This window comes from Heteronotia binoei, chromosome 6, assembly GCF_032191835.1.
Source record: "Heteronotia binoei isolate CCM8104 ecotype False Entrance Well chromosome 6, APGP_CSIRO_Hbin_v1, whole genome shotgun sequence".
NCBI classification, from domain to species: domain Eukaryota; kingdom Metazoa; phylum Chordata; class Lepidosauria; order Squamata; family Gekkonidae; genus Heteronotia; species Heteronotia binoei.
Genome location: NC_083228.1, coordinates 136,121,352 through 136,136,304, shown reverse-complemented (window position 1 = coordinate 136,136,304; position 14,953 = coordinate 136,121,352).

Genomic DNA, 14,953 nt, shown 5'->3' with positions numbered 1-14,953 from the left:
AATGCTTTCGGCCATATAGAAACACTCGTAGTAGATCTAGGGATTTTTTTAGGACTCCCCCCCCAAAAAAAAACAAATGAAGAAAATCATTAATCTCTCATCATACCCTTTAACTCTTAGGGAACAGAGGATCCTTAATTTGGAGTTGAGCTTTGTTCCCACTCCCTACTATGATGCTTTCTCTACTAGAATTTATATGTACAGGTTAACAAGGCAATTAAAACTGAAGTGGTTTTTTGGACAGGAGGATGCAAACAGCCAGCAGGTTCCCTTTAAAAGGAGATTTTCATATCTAATATAGAAGATGTATGTATTTCTGTGTTTGAAAGAGTAGTTCTTTGGGAAATTGAGGAATTGGAAACCATATTTCAACAACTTAAATTGGCATGATAGAAAAATTATAAATGACTTGGCTAATAACCCAGAGCTGACATTTAAGCCAGTGGATAAGGGAATGGATAAGAACAACTATTGTGGGAAAATAAAAAGACAGCTGGCTGATTTTACATATTATATACCATTAACAAAAGATCTGAAGAAAGACATTGCTAGACTAGTGAAAATGATACTGGTTGAAGCAAGGGAGATGGGATATATCATTCAAAATGAATAGGATTTCTTACTTTATCCTTGTCCAAGAACACCTGTTTTTTATATTCCACCCAAGGTGCATAAGGGGGGTTCCTCCCCGGGACACCCTAACGTGTCAGGGGTGGGGTCCATTCTTGAACCACTTTTACAATATGTGGACTTCCATCTCAAGCCTTTCATATCAAAAATTCCTAGTATCATGAAGGATACCACTGATTTTGTCTCTACAGTAGAGGGGCTAAAAATACCACCTAAATCTCTTTTAGTCTCTCTATGGATGTTCAGTCCCTATATACAAATATCCCATTTGAAAATCTAAGAGAAACTGTTCAGAATACCTTTGAATTAAGAGAGCATCTAGACCCCCCCCCCCCTTAATTTAATTATTTCCTTATGGCTCTGTTGGGCCTTATTACTGAAAAAAAAAACATTTTTAGGTATGGACAGTTTTTTCTTACAAAAAAGGGTGTGGTCATGAGTAGAGCCTTCGCTCCATCATTAGCTTGCCTTTTTATGGCTATGAGTCTAAATATTATTGCAATGCTAATGTTAATCCATACTTTGAAAATATTCTTTTTTATGGTAGATTTGTGGATGATGTGTTCATGGTGGTACAGAGGGTGGAAGTACTTAAAGAACTGATAACTTCTGTCACGATAACATCAAATTTTCTTATAAAAGTGATAGGGATATGACGATTTTTCTAGATACAATGGATTTTAGAACCAGTCAGAATACTTTAGCAATCAAGAATCACAGAAAGACTGTGGCTAGAAATAGTTTCTTGCACTACTCTTCCTTTCATTCCCCCCCATCTTCATAATAACTTTCCTTTTAGTCTACTAATAATCAGAAACAGTACTTTTGATGAGGATTACTCTAGAGAAAGCAATACTCCAACTAAGCAGTTCCTTGATTGAGGTTACCCTAGCCATTTAATAAGAATAGCATGTTGTAGAGATTACAGAAAAGAAAGACATAATCTGTTTGTAAATTAGAGGGACCAGAGGGGTGAATCAAAAAGAATCTTTTGTTCCATACAATATTCTTCACGAGCTTTGGCCATTAAAAAAATAATTTTTGCACCACTGGAACATTGTGTCTGGTATTCCAGGATGCTCTGAAGCACCTTTAGTGGGCTTTAGGACAACCAGCAATTTGCGGGATATATTAGTTAAAGCTGACACTCCAGCACAAACCACCCCTTTAAACGGTCACTGTAGTAGATGCAAAGCATGTCAATATGCCTTAAGCATCACTGAATATGTGGATCCATTAACTCCATTAACTCAGTTTAAAATTAAATTAATGTTCTTTAGCAATTGTGGGTCCAAGTGTATGGTCTACTCCCTCATCTGTAGTTGTTTGAAAATATACATCAGTTGCTCCATGAGACCAGTTAAAACTAGAATTTTGGAGCATATTTCAAGGATAAGGCAGTCTGTGGGGACACCCCTGGTTCAACACTTTAGGGAATCCAAGCATGATATAAATTAGTTAAAATTTTTCATTATACAAAAATTGGAAAACTCTAAATTCTAGCATGTGGACTTACAGAAAACTCTATTTCAAATGGAGGCTAAATGGATACATCGCTTAAAAACATTGCAACCACATGGTTTGAATCAGTCTAATGATTTGTTCTGTTTTATTTGAAATGATATGAATGTTGTGAAATGTTGGCTACTGTTTATGTTTTTGTATGATACCTCTAATTGAGATAATGTACAACACCTGTAGGTTTCTTTAATTGAGAGGATTATGTTGAGTCAGAACTGAGCTTGTATCTGATAATAATGCAGTAAGAGATTTTTGTGAAGTCAATTGGAATTTACACAGGTATGTTGGATATATTTGTTTACTTGCTTGTTTGTTTGAATAGATTTTAATTATGGTTGTTGTACTTTGTAGAACTTAGAAAAAGATCAGCTTCTGGAAAAAGCATCTGTATGCAAAACGTGTGCTTAGCTAGCAAACACATATAGGAAGATTAGAACATAAGAGAAGCCATGTTTCAGGCCAAAGACCCATCCAGTCCAACAGTCTGTGTCACAAAGTGGCCAAAAAACCCATCAGGAGGTCCTCAGTGGGGCAAGGGCACTAGAAGCCCTCCCACTGTTGCCCCTCCAAGCACCAAGAATACAGAGCATCACTTGCCCCAGACAGAGAGTTCCAACAATATGCTGTGGCTAATAGCCACTGATGAACCACTCCCCCCAGGTATCAGGTACTGTAGACGTTCAGACACATATCCTGAGGGCGGTAGATGGTTTTGTGTGCCATTGAGCTACAAGCTTTCCTGGAGAGCTACTGGCCCAGTGTCCTCTGCACCACCATGCCCTTCTTGATGGCCAGCAAATGAGAAACACCCTGATTGTGGGGATCAAATGAGAAAAGAGGGTTGTGCTTATATAATGTTTATTTTTAAATTTATTTGTACATTGTCTTTCTCCCCAGTGGAACCCAAAGCGGTTTATATCATTCTCTCCTCCTCTGTTTTATCCTCACAGTAACCCTGTGAAGTAGGCTAGGTTGAGAGAGCATCACTGGCCCAAGAACATCCAGTGGCCTTTCATGGCATGAATGAGGATGTGAGCCCGGGTCTCCAAGATACTTGTCCAAGACTCTTAACCAGTACACCATACTGTTGTTCATGAAGTGATCTGTGCATTCCAATGTGGGTGGAAGAATAGGGCAAGGCTTCTCCAAACATGGCATGTGCTTCCATTCCTTTTGAATGGTTTTAAGTGCCTCCCCATCAGGTGAGGAGAACACACTGTCTTCTTTCGACACCATGAGAGATTCTCCACAATCATCAATGGAAAACCCTCTACGGAGATAAAGGGAGAGAAAGAAGGAAGCGTGTGTGTGGGGGGGGGGTGTTCAGTGAAGTAACTAGATTAGCTACAGAATCTGTAATTTACTGATAATTCAAGATCATTCAAGAAACACTACTTTACACAGAGAGTTATCAAACTGTAGAATTCACTGCCAGAGGTTATAGTGATTGCCAAAGGAAGAAACAACATTAAAAGGGGATTCAGACTCAAGGATAAGTCACTAGCCATAGTGACTGAGCACTAAGCCTCTGAATCCCAGAGCCAGGAGATAACTTCAGGAGAAGGACTCAGCCTCTATGCCGGGGGTGTCAAACATGTGGCCTAGGGGCCAAATCAGGACCCCAGAGGGTTCCTATCAGGCCCCCAAGCAACTGACTGTCATCTGCTTCCTTCTCTCTCTCTCTTGCTTCCTTCTGCATCACAGCTTGCTTTGCCAGGTTTGCTCAATCGCACAGGAGCTATAGAGCAAAGCCTCTGTTTTCTCCATTGGCTGAGGCTCCTCCCTTGGGAAGGAAAGGAGGAGAAATAGCTTGCTTTGCCACAGCAGAGCTACTGAGCCAAGGAAGGAGCGAGCCAGAGCTTCTTTTGCCCAGTTCCCTGGATCCCATGGGAGAGATACAAAGAAAGCACCTTTAAGACCAATGAGTGTTAATGTTTTGAGCATGTTTTCCTTTAAGCCTTTACAAAATCTTTAATTGTGTTTGTCTATGCCCTTTATAAAGTTTATATCTCTGTTATCTGGCATTACATTTTATGCCACACATGACTCAGCCCAACAAAGTCTCATTTATGTCAGATCTGGCCCTCATAACAAATGAGTTTTATAGCCCTGCTCTATGCCCTGTTGTTGACTTTGCAAAGGAACTGTTTGCTGTGTGAGACAGGATGCTAGACCAGATGGACCATTGGTCTGATCCAGCAGGGCTCTTCTGATGTTCTAATGAAAGCCTCAGCCTCTGTGCCCTGTTGTTGGCCATCCAGAAGAACTTGTTGGTTATTGCATGGAACATGATGCTGGACTTGCAAAGAGCCCTGCTGGCTCAGACCGGTTGTCCACCTAGTCCTCAGCCTCTGTACACTTTTGTTGGCCATCCAGAGGAACTGGCTGGCCACTGTGTGAGACAGGATGCTGGACTACATGCAGGCCCGGTGCTAGGGCCTCAGGTACCCCAGGTCAGAGCTAGCAGGTGTGGTGATGCAGGAGAGGAGGGCGAGGGAAGCCGGGCTCATTGGAGAGCACATGCCTGCACACCTCCTGCTGCTCTCAGCTTCCCAGGTTTGCAGTCCAGGAAGCCAAGAGCAGCAGGGCGGGGTGGGAGAGCACACTCAATGGCACCCCGTAGGTGAGGTGGCACCCGAGGTGGCTCTCTACCTTGCCTACCTTGTCTACTCCCATGCACCAGGCTAGTGATCTGATCTAGCAGGGCTCCTCTTATGGACTATTGATCTGATCCAGCAGGGCTGGGCCATAATTTACAACATTAAATATAATTGTCTTGAAGAATGTGTGATTAGCAGGGCAATCCTCCACATCCGAATGACTTGCATCACACACGGGTGAAGAACACACCACTCCCAAACTGACTGGTCCTTTGATTAGTATACGAAAGCCTACCCTCCTTGTTTGCTTATGTAACACCTTGCAGAAGTAGGTAGCTGCCTGTATTACCTTCCCTTGCGTCTGACTCATTCTGAAACTGCAGTGTGAAAAGTAATTTGATGGAGGACACTCCCCAAAGTACTCCTATCCTCAAGCTCTCTTTGTTCACCCGCCAGTATATATACACTCTGTGTGTGTTCCAGCTGTATTTATGAAGACTGAATATTATGAGAAATCAGTTTTGCACTATTCTTGCCTATATCCCTGCAGGGCCCACATCTCCTAATATGTTCTGCTGAGATGGCTATCCTTATCTGAGCTAAGCTTGATTTGTTTCCACTGTGGGGGGGGGGGGGAAACCTGCTTCTTTTAACCTAAAAAACCCCCCTCCAGAAACCAATATGGCCTTTCCTGGCACAGTAATGTCAGGTCAATATTTTTCATGGGTCTGGACAGAATTGCCAGTTCCCCCCAGGCCACAAGTGGGGGGGGGGGTGGAATAGGGTTTCCAGATCCAGGTTGGGAAACTCCTGGAGATTTGGGGAGGACAGGGAGGACAGGGACCTCAGTGGGAGTAGAATGCCACAGGTAAACATTAGGAAGAACCTCCTGACAGTGGAAGAGGCCTTCTCAGGAGGTAGTGGGCTCTCCTTTTAAAACAGTGGCTAGATTCTGATAGCAATGCTGATTCTATGAACTTAGGCAGATCATGAGAAGGAGGGCAGGAAGGGTTGTATCAGTGCTTTGTTCTTGTGGCCCTTTCTTACACACCTAGGGAAATGCTTTTCATCACTTTGGGGTTAGAAAGTGAATTTTCTCCAGGCCAGTTTCGCCAGGGATCCTCAAAGGTATTGGGGTTTTGTTTTGTTTTTTGCCATCTTTTAGACAAGGAGCAGGAGTCACTGGGAGTGTGGGGGAAGGTATTTGTGAATTTCCTGCATTGTGTAGAGGGTTGGACTAGATGACCCTGGAGGTACCTTCCAACTCTATGATTCTTTGATTCTGTGTGTTGGAAATGTAAACAAAATAGACTTTTTATGAAGTTTGGTGGACATGTAACAAAGCAAAAAAAAAAAAATGGGCACAGGTGCATTATTTCAGAAGATTTGAAAGATTAATGTTCAAATGAAACTAGAGGCTTTTCTTTTGGGACTAATGAATAGACAACCAGGTGGGGGAAGGAACTTTGTTTTATACATGATGACAGCAGCAAGGCTCATATATGCACAAAAATGGAACAGTTTGGTGTCACCCACTACAGAGGAATGGTTGGTGAAGATGATGGAACTTGCAGAGATGGCCAAACTTGCTTCCTTGATTAGGGAAACTTTATATACATTTATCGCTAACTGGAATTCCTTTATACATTTTTTGCAGGAAATGGGGAAAAATGAATTTATGAGATGTGGATTTGAGAATTAACGATGACAAAAAGATTAGGAAAAAAGAAAAACATTTATTTGGTACTAAGAGAATAAATGTTAAGTATGAGATTTTGCTTGTATTTGTCATAGTGAAAACTGGATATCACTTCTTTATATCCCCCCCTTCTTCCTTTACTTTTTAATTCTGTATCTCTTTTATTTTCTCTTAATATTTTTGATTGCTTTTTTTCCCTCTTTGTTTTAAATCTCTTTAATAAAATTAATTGGGGGGGGGGGGAGAGAGACTTATCCGCCATGAATCTATCGAATCTCCCCCTTAAAGCTGATTATTCCTGTGGCCATCACTATAATAATAATAATAATAATAATAATAATAATAATAATAATAATAATAATAATAATAATAATAATACTTTTTATTTATATCCCGCCATCCCTGCCAGGGCAGGCTCAGGGCAGCTCACAATACACTACATTGTCTCGCAACAAATTCCACATTCTAATCACTCTGTGTAAAGTTGTATTTCCTTTTGTCATTCTGAATCTACTGCCCATCAGCTTCACTGGATGCCCTTGAGTTCTAGTATTTGGGGAGAAGGAGAAAAATTTCTCTTTGTCAACTCTCTCCACCCCATGCATGATTTTATAAACCTCTATCATGTCCCTCTTTCGTCATCCGTTCTCTTGGAATTGTCTGTTTGCTTTTCTCTGGGAGAAGACGGGTGCTGCTGCAGGCTGCCTCCTGTTCCAGGTATGCGCAGCTGGGAGAGGCTCGATTATTCCCACCAAGAGCAGGAACTGTCATGGTGAATAGGCCTTCTCCTGTGCAGACATGAGAATTTTTTAAAATTCTGTGTCTCTTGAGCACTCAAAAAATTGACTCTCAGGTTTTTGCTTTGTTGTTGTTCAGTCCCCCAGTTAAGTCCGACTCTTTGCGACCCCATGGACAAAGTTATGCCAGGCCCTCCTGTCTTCCACCATCCTCCAAAGTCTGCTCAAATCTGTGTTAGTTACATCAGTAACGCTGTCCAGCCATCTCATCTTTTGCCGTCCCCTTCCTCTTTTGCCTTCTATCTTTCCCAGCATCAGGATCTTCTCCAGTGAATGCTCCCTTCTCATTTGGTGACCAAAGTATTCAAGCTTCAGCATCTGACCTTCCAGGAAACAGTCAGGGTTGATTTCCCTTAGGGCTGACTGATTTAACTTTCTTGCAGTCTAAGGGACTCTCAAAATTCTTCTCCAGCACCACAGCTCAAAAGCATCTATTCTTCTACGCTTGGCCTTCCTAATGGTCCCAGTTTCACAGCCATACATTACTACTGGGAATACCATCGCTTTGACTATACGGACTTTTGTTGGCAGGGTGATGTCTCTACTTTTTATTATATTGCCCAGGTTCACCTTAGCTGTCCTCCCATGGAGCAAATGTCTTTTAATTCATGGCTACAGTCACCATCTGCAGTGATCTTGGATCCCAGAAATGTGAAGTCTGTCACTACTTCCATGTCTTCCCCTTCTATTTGCCAAGGTGTGATGGGGCCAAGTACCATGATCTTAGTTTTTTTGATGTTGAGTTTCAAGCCTACTTTTGTGCTCTCCTCTTTCACCCTCAACAAGAGGCTCTTTAGGTCCTCCTCACTTTTTGCCATTAGAGTGGTGTCATCTGCATATCTGAGGTTGTTGATGTTTTTCCCAGCAATCTTAATTCCGGCTTCTGCTTCATCCAGGCCAGCATTCCACATGATGTACTCTGTATATAAATTCAATAAGCAGGGTGACAATATACATCCTTGTCGAACTCCTTTTCCTATTCTAAACCAATCAGTTGTTCCATATCCTGTTCTGACAGTTGTTTCTTGACATACAGGTTTCTCAGGAGATATGTGATGTGGGCTGGTACTCCCATCTCTTTAAGGACTTGCCACAGTTTGTTGTGATTCACACAATCGATGGCTTTAGCGTAGTCAATGAAACAGAAATAGATGTTTTTCTGATACTCCCGTGCTTTCTCCATAATCCAGCAAATGTTGGCAATTTGATCTCTAGTTCCTCTACCTCTCCGAAACCCAGCTTGAACTTCTGGTAGTTCCTAATCTACATACTGCTGAAGTCTAGCTTGTAGGATCTTTAACATGACCTTGCTGGCATGTGAAATGAGTGCAATGGTGCGATAGTTTGAACATTCCTTGGCATTACCCTTTTTTGAGATTGGAATATAAACTGACCTTTTCCAATCCTGTGGCCACTGTTGCATTTTCCAAATTTGCTTACATAATGTATGCATCACTTTAACAGCATCGTCTTTTAGGAGTTTGAATAGCTCAATTGGGATACTGTCCTCTCCGCTCACTTTGTTGTTAGTAATGCTTTCTAAGGCCCATTTGACTTCACGCTCCAGGATATCTGGCTCAAGGTCATCGATTTCACTGTCATGGTTGTCAAGGACATTGTGATCCTTCTTGTATAATTCTTCTGTGTATTCTTGCCACCTCTTCCTGATCTCTTCTGCTTCTGTTAGGTCCCTACCATTTTTGTTCTTTATCATGGCCATCTTTACACAAAACATTCTCTTGATTTCTCCAATTTTCTTGAAGAGATCTCTTGTCCTTCCCATTCTATTATTTTCCTCTATTACTTTACATTGTTCCTTCAGGAAGGCCTCCTTATCTCTCCTTGCTGTTCTTTGGAAATCTGCATTCAGTTTTTTTTTGCTTTTTCCTTCACTGAATTTTTCCTTTTCACCTTTGCCTTTCGCTTTCCTTCTTTCCTCAGCTATTTGTAAAGCCTCATCAGACAGCATTTTGCTTTCTTGCATTTCTTTTTCTTTGGGATGGTGCTGATTGCTGCCTTCTGTATAATGTCATGAACCTCTGTCCATAGTTCTTCAGGCACTTAGGTTTTAGTTAGATGTGTTAAAATCAAGATTTATTAAAGATGTCACACCTAGGACCACTAAGTGTTCCTTCGCCAACTACATGCACTCCAATGCTGGTTATTTTAACAGTTATTTTGTTTATTCAGTCCAGGGTCAGCATCGGCATACCCTGAGGTGGTGCAGCCACTGTGACCCAGAGCTTCTGTCATGGCCCACTGCTGCTGGCTCCCTGTCCGGATCTCCTGCTACCCCCTCCCCATATGCTTTCCTTTACCTTTGTTTGTGAACACTGTGTTAACAGTGCTCCTAGCTGCATGTGCTGTCATGGAAGGGTGTGCCGCTGCAGCACTCTGCTGGTAGCCACTGAAACACCATTCCAAGCTGCACCTACTACCTGGCAAATCAGGCAGAGGGCTGTGGATGGTACAGATGGCTGTGAGCATGGGCAATGGGAGGTCTCACAAAAGAGTTGTTGGGTCCCAGTGGCCACCAGCGAGGGGTCACCAAATCCAGGTTGGAAAACTCCTAGAGATTTGTGGATGGAGCCTGGGAAAGACAGGGACTTTGGTCGGGTACAATGCCACAGAGTCTACCTTCCAAACAGCAATCCTCTCCAGGAGAACTGATCTCTGTTGTCTGGAAATGAGCTGTAATTTCAGGAGATCCCCAGGTCCCACCTGGAGGCTGGCATCCCTAGCTTGCAAGGAGGTGGAGGAAGGACATGCATCCAGGTCACAACACAGGTAGCTAGATAAACATGGGGTTTCTTTGTATATAAATGATATTGATAGCCATCTCTCTTCTTTCATGCTCCTCATTTGTCTCAAGCAAATTCGTTTAATACATATGATGCTTTGCTGATATCTCAGTCTTGCCTTGGTTTAAGCCATATATTGAATTCTTTTGCACTTTACTGTTCCTAGGAGGTTTTAGATGTAAGGTCATCTAAAGGTTAGATGTAAGGTCAAAGTTTTAGTGTTTTCTAAAGGTCCTCTACCACACGCTCTGCCTTGGTTTATGTATGGTCACTCGATTGAACAAGTGAACAAATTTTATTATCAGAATACTCTATTTTTCCCCTTATAACTTGTCTTGTTACTGCTGCTAAGAAATTAGCTTCAGTGCATTCTTCAGCACTCTTACAATTTTTCCAGATCTCAGAAGGTAGCTATGTATCAGCTGTCATTCCAGCCTTTCAGGCTGGGGTTGTTCCATTACTATTATATGACATACCTCTGACCATAGTCAAGGATAAGTATGAGTCTCCTTTAATTTCCTTATTTACATTCAGTGTCAAATTTGCCATTTTGAACTTCCAGCCCTACAATTTGTTTGGAATTTGCTAAACCATTCCGAGAAACTAAGGCTTGGATAGCAACATTCCACTTCAGTTTAAAATCTTCTGTTGTTCAGAAGGATGTCTTATTTGTATCAGCTTGCTAATGATGGCTTTTTAAGTATGTGGGCAAAATCAGCTGATGATAAGCTACAGAAATGGGGTTTTCCTTTAGAGGTTTTTTAAGCAAATGAAACGTATGTCCATGGCTGGGTACAGATGGGCAGCTCCATATGTGTGGGAGGTGTCTCCAATTACACTGCCCCAAAATGAAGCAAATCCCATTCACACGCTCCCGCACAAGGTGTCTGTATATCGCGTGGGGGGTGGTGTGCTTTGGTGCATTCACATGGCTGTTGCATACCATCCCCTTAGCAGTTTGGGTTTCTTTTTTTTCCCCTTACATTTTTAGGGGCCAGGTGCTCATGCACTTATACACTCATGTGCTCCATGGCAGTGACTTTTTAAAAAAGAATACTGGTGAGTGCCTAGAGTGGATTGGTGGATTGCTGTGTGTAACAGAGAAAGAAGGGGGAGATGAGGAGCCAGATGAAAGCTTAACAGATGTTTTGGTTCAGTTTTCTGAACCAACTCAGCAGGAAAAGCTAAAATGGCCAGCAAATATGTCTTTTCATGGCAGAAAGAGAATCTTTTCCATTGTACATCAATTTGAGACTGGTTTCAGGAAAGAACCAAGGAAAAATGGATCTGATTAGGCCTGGAATAGATGCAGGGTCTCACTTGGCTATCAGGTGTTCCCCTTACAGAGCAGATGGTGTGGACTGTTAGCAACTGGAATTGGAGGAAGAAGCCAGAGTTAAATCTGCCTTTATCACTCCTGATGGTTGGCATGAGGGTATTGTGTGACCTGTTAGGAATAGGTGCATCTTTTGAGAAGCTGGCAAATAACTTGCAGAGTGACAGATCAGAATATGCATGGCTTACATTGATTACCTCGCAGCTTTTTGCAAGGACTTGGGTTGTACTTGGAGAATTTGTTCTGGTTCCATCCAAGGGAGAGGTCTCAGCATCAAACTGGAAAAAAATGGTTGTGTGAAATGCCAGAGGTGGTCTTCTTGAGATACAGAGTGGGTAGGGGCATTGTTATGTATGTGGACTCAAGAGAAGACTTGGATGTTCCCGCCGGTTCATTGGAGCCAGGCAGACTGAGCTTGGGGACGTGGGAACAAAGGGCTGCAGAATCCAAATACCTGCAGCCCTAGACCAATCACAAGACCCCACCAGTTTGAATGGCCCAATGATGTGCTAACGCGGGAACCTAGAGATGTATATAAGTTGGGCCTGCAGGCCCCATCCCCATTCTTATATTGTAACCTTTAACTATGTGATTCCTAATAAAGAGCTTGTTACCGCTACGCTGAGACTTTGCCATGCATAGAACCCACTATATTATAGGCATCCTAGTGGGCAGAGTGGGTAGAGTGCAGCAACTTGGCATCCCACCAATGAGGGACAAAGTAGAGGCAATCACGGGTTGGGAGCCTCTAAAGACCAAGAGGCAGGTTAGGGTTTTTCTGGGTTTGGTGACTGTGTGGGCACTAGACAAACTTACTTATTTGTGGGGGCAAGAATTTACTCTCTAACAGACCACTCATCCCAACAGTGGCTGCAACAATGAAGAACTCAGACACTAAACTGCAGAGGTGGCCATGGAAGATTCAGGAGTTCAATATAAAGATTGAACATATTGCTGGACACATGGTTGAAGATTCCCTTTCCAGGAAGGACAGACTCTTGAAAAGGACTACTTCCTGTGTGTGGTTATATGCTGAATGGCCTACATATATAGTCTCTAATGTGAAGCATGTTATCAGGTCCAGGTCTGGGAGTGCCTGCGTCTCTAGGCTGATCTCTGCCCCCCCCCCAAATTGTTTTTATTGCACACGCACGCCGATGACATCATAATGACATCATTTCTGCTGCCGCAGCCAAGCCCAATGCGGGTGGAGTGGAGCTGGGCTGCCAGGGAGGGAGGGAGGGAGGGGAAGGGCTGGCGTCCAGGAAAGCCCCCTGCATCAGGTGTTGCCTCCAGTCCTGCTGACTCAGCCAGCTGGGACTCCCCTCCCTCTGCCTATGCCCACTCCCTCCCTTGTCCACTGTCAAGGAAAGCCGGGCTGGGCCAGGCTTGGGGCGTTGTCAGCTCTTCCCTCTCTCCCTTCCCGTCCAGCAGCCTGTCCTCCCCTCCTCCTCCCCCTTCCCGCCAGGTAGGCAGGCAGCAGTGGCTGCGCAGGGCCAAGTGCGGCTAGCCGGGGCCAGGTGGCCGCAGGAGATTCCTCTCGAGGGTGGCTGGGCAGGTTTGTGGCGCGCTGAACTCTCCTCTCCCCCACCCCACGTGGTTGGTGCTTGGCACAGGAGGGCAGTGGATGTCAGAGGCACAGGGAGGCAGACGCCGGCAGGCACGGCAGGCGGATGGTGGCAGGCATGGGGAGGCGATGGGCACATGGAGGCTGACGGCAGCGGGTGTAGAGAGAGGGGGCACCTCATGGCACCCCTAGGCCAAGTGGCGCCCCAGGCAGCTGCCTACTTGGGCTACTCCTATGCGCCGGCCTTGCATGTTATCTTGTACAGATCTTGTAACTGATTTGTGTGGATTCACTGCAGAGCAACCTTCTGTAAAAGGATGCTCTTCCACTGGAATTTTGGGAGCAAAAGGTGTGAAGAAGTGCATATTTTTGGGGGGAGGTTTAACATGTGCAAAGCCTTCACTCTGAGCTGTTTGTTTTTCTCTCCAGGCAGAGAACAAGCAAGGAGGTGGAAGTCAGTCAGTGGCTTTCCAGGCTCACTTCAACTACCTCTTGACAAATGCTAATAGGTCTAGTTAGAGATAATTGGATGGACCAGCACCCCCCCCCCCCCGCCCTCAAGCAGGGAACGGGGAACAGAGACAGAGGGGTTAAGTGCTAAAGAGGTATCGGGAAGGAAATTCCTGGAGACCTCTGGAAGAACTTCTCTGAACTGGCCTGACCTGGTCAGTAGATGGAGAAGCAGATATCAACTTCAGGAATCAAATTCAGTGCCTTGCACTGGCTTTCCTCTTTCCTTCAAGGTTGGGGATAAAGAGTGGTGCTAGGCGAGCAGTCCTGAAGGCACCCGCTGTTCTCTCCCCAATGTTATTTAACATCTACATGCGCCCCCTTGCCCAGATTGCCCAGAGGCATGGATTGGGTTGTCACCAGTATGCAGATGACACCCAGCTCTATCTGTTGTTAGGTAGCCAGTCTGGCTCTGAACAGAAAGATCTGGACCTGGTGTTACAAGCCATGGTGGGGTGGCTCAGGTTGAGCCAAATGAAACTGAATCTGATAAAGACAGATGTACTGTGTCTAAGTTGTAGTGGCCCAGGGTCAGAGATCTCACTCCCAACCTTCAGTGGGGTGCCATTGGTGACAACACCGGAGGTTAGGAGTTTGGGAATGCTCTTGGATGCTTCCTTAACAATGGAGGCCCAGATAGCATCTGCTGCCAAGTCACCTTTTTACCATCTTCAGCTGATTAGGCAGTCAGTTCCCTTCCTCCAGTGCAGCAACTTGGCAACAGTGATCCATGCAATGGTCACCTCGAGACCGGTTTACTGCAATGCTCTCTACATGGGGCTGCCCTTGACCCAAATCCAGAAGCTGCAACTGGTGCAGAATGTGACAGCCAAGCTGTTATTGGGTCTCTCCTTGAGGGAGCATATTCAGCCTGAGCTGAAAGTGCTGCAATGGATCCCACAGCATACTGGGTTCACTTCAAGGTGCTATAGGTTCTTACCTATAGGACCAGAGGTTTGCATACCTATGGGACCGCCTTTCCCCGCATGTTCCCCAGAGAGAACTGTGGTCAGGATCTCAAAATCTCCTTGTACTCCCCGGCCCCAAAGACGCCAGACTGACTACAACTAGGGCTAGGGCCTTTTTGGTTGCACCTCTGCACTTCTGGAAGGAGCTCCCTGAAAACACCACAGCCCTGCAGAATCTTTTACTTGCAGAATCTTTTACTTGCAATCTTGCAGGACTTGCAAGATTGAGCTCTTCCACCAGGCTTTCAGTTAAGAAGGCACACTCACCATTCCAACAACGGCCACCTGTGCTTGGTACATTGTGCACCAGGGAACCTAGACTTTCGGATCTCCATCTAGTATTGACTGGATCTCCTGTCTGTACATGGAGATTATGGACTGCTGCATTTCACCATTGCATGTATAGCACTTTATGACATTTTTACTGTTTTAAATTGTTTTAAATTCTTTTATGGTGACTATGCCGGTTCGGCTCTTGTAAGCCACCCTGAGCCTGCCTTGGCAGGGAGGGCGTGGTATAAACT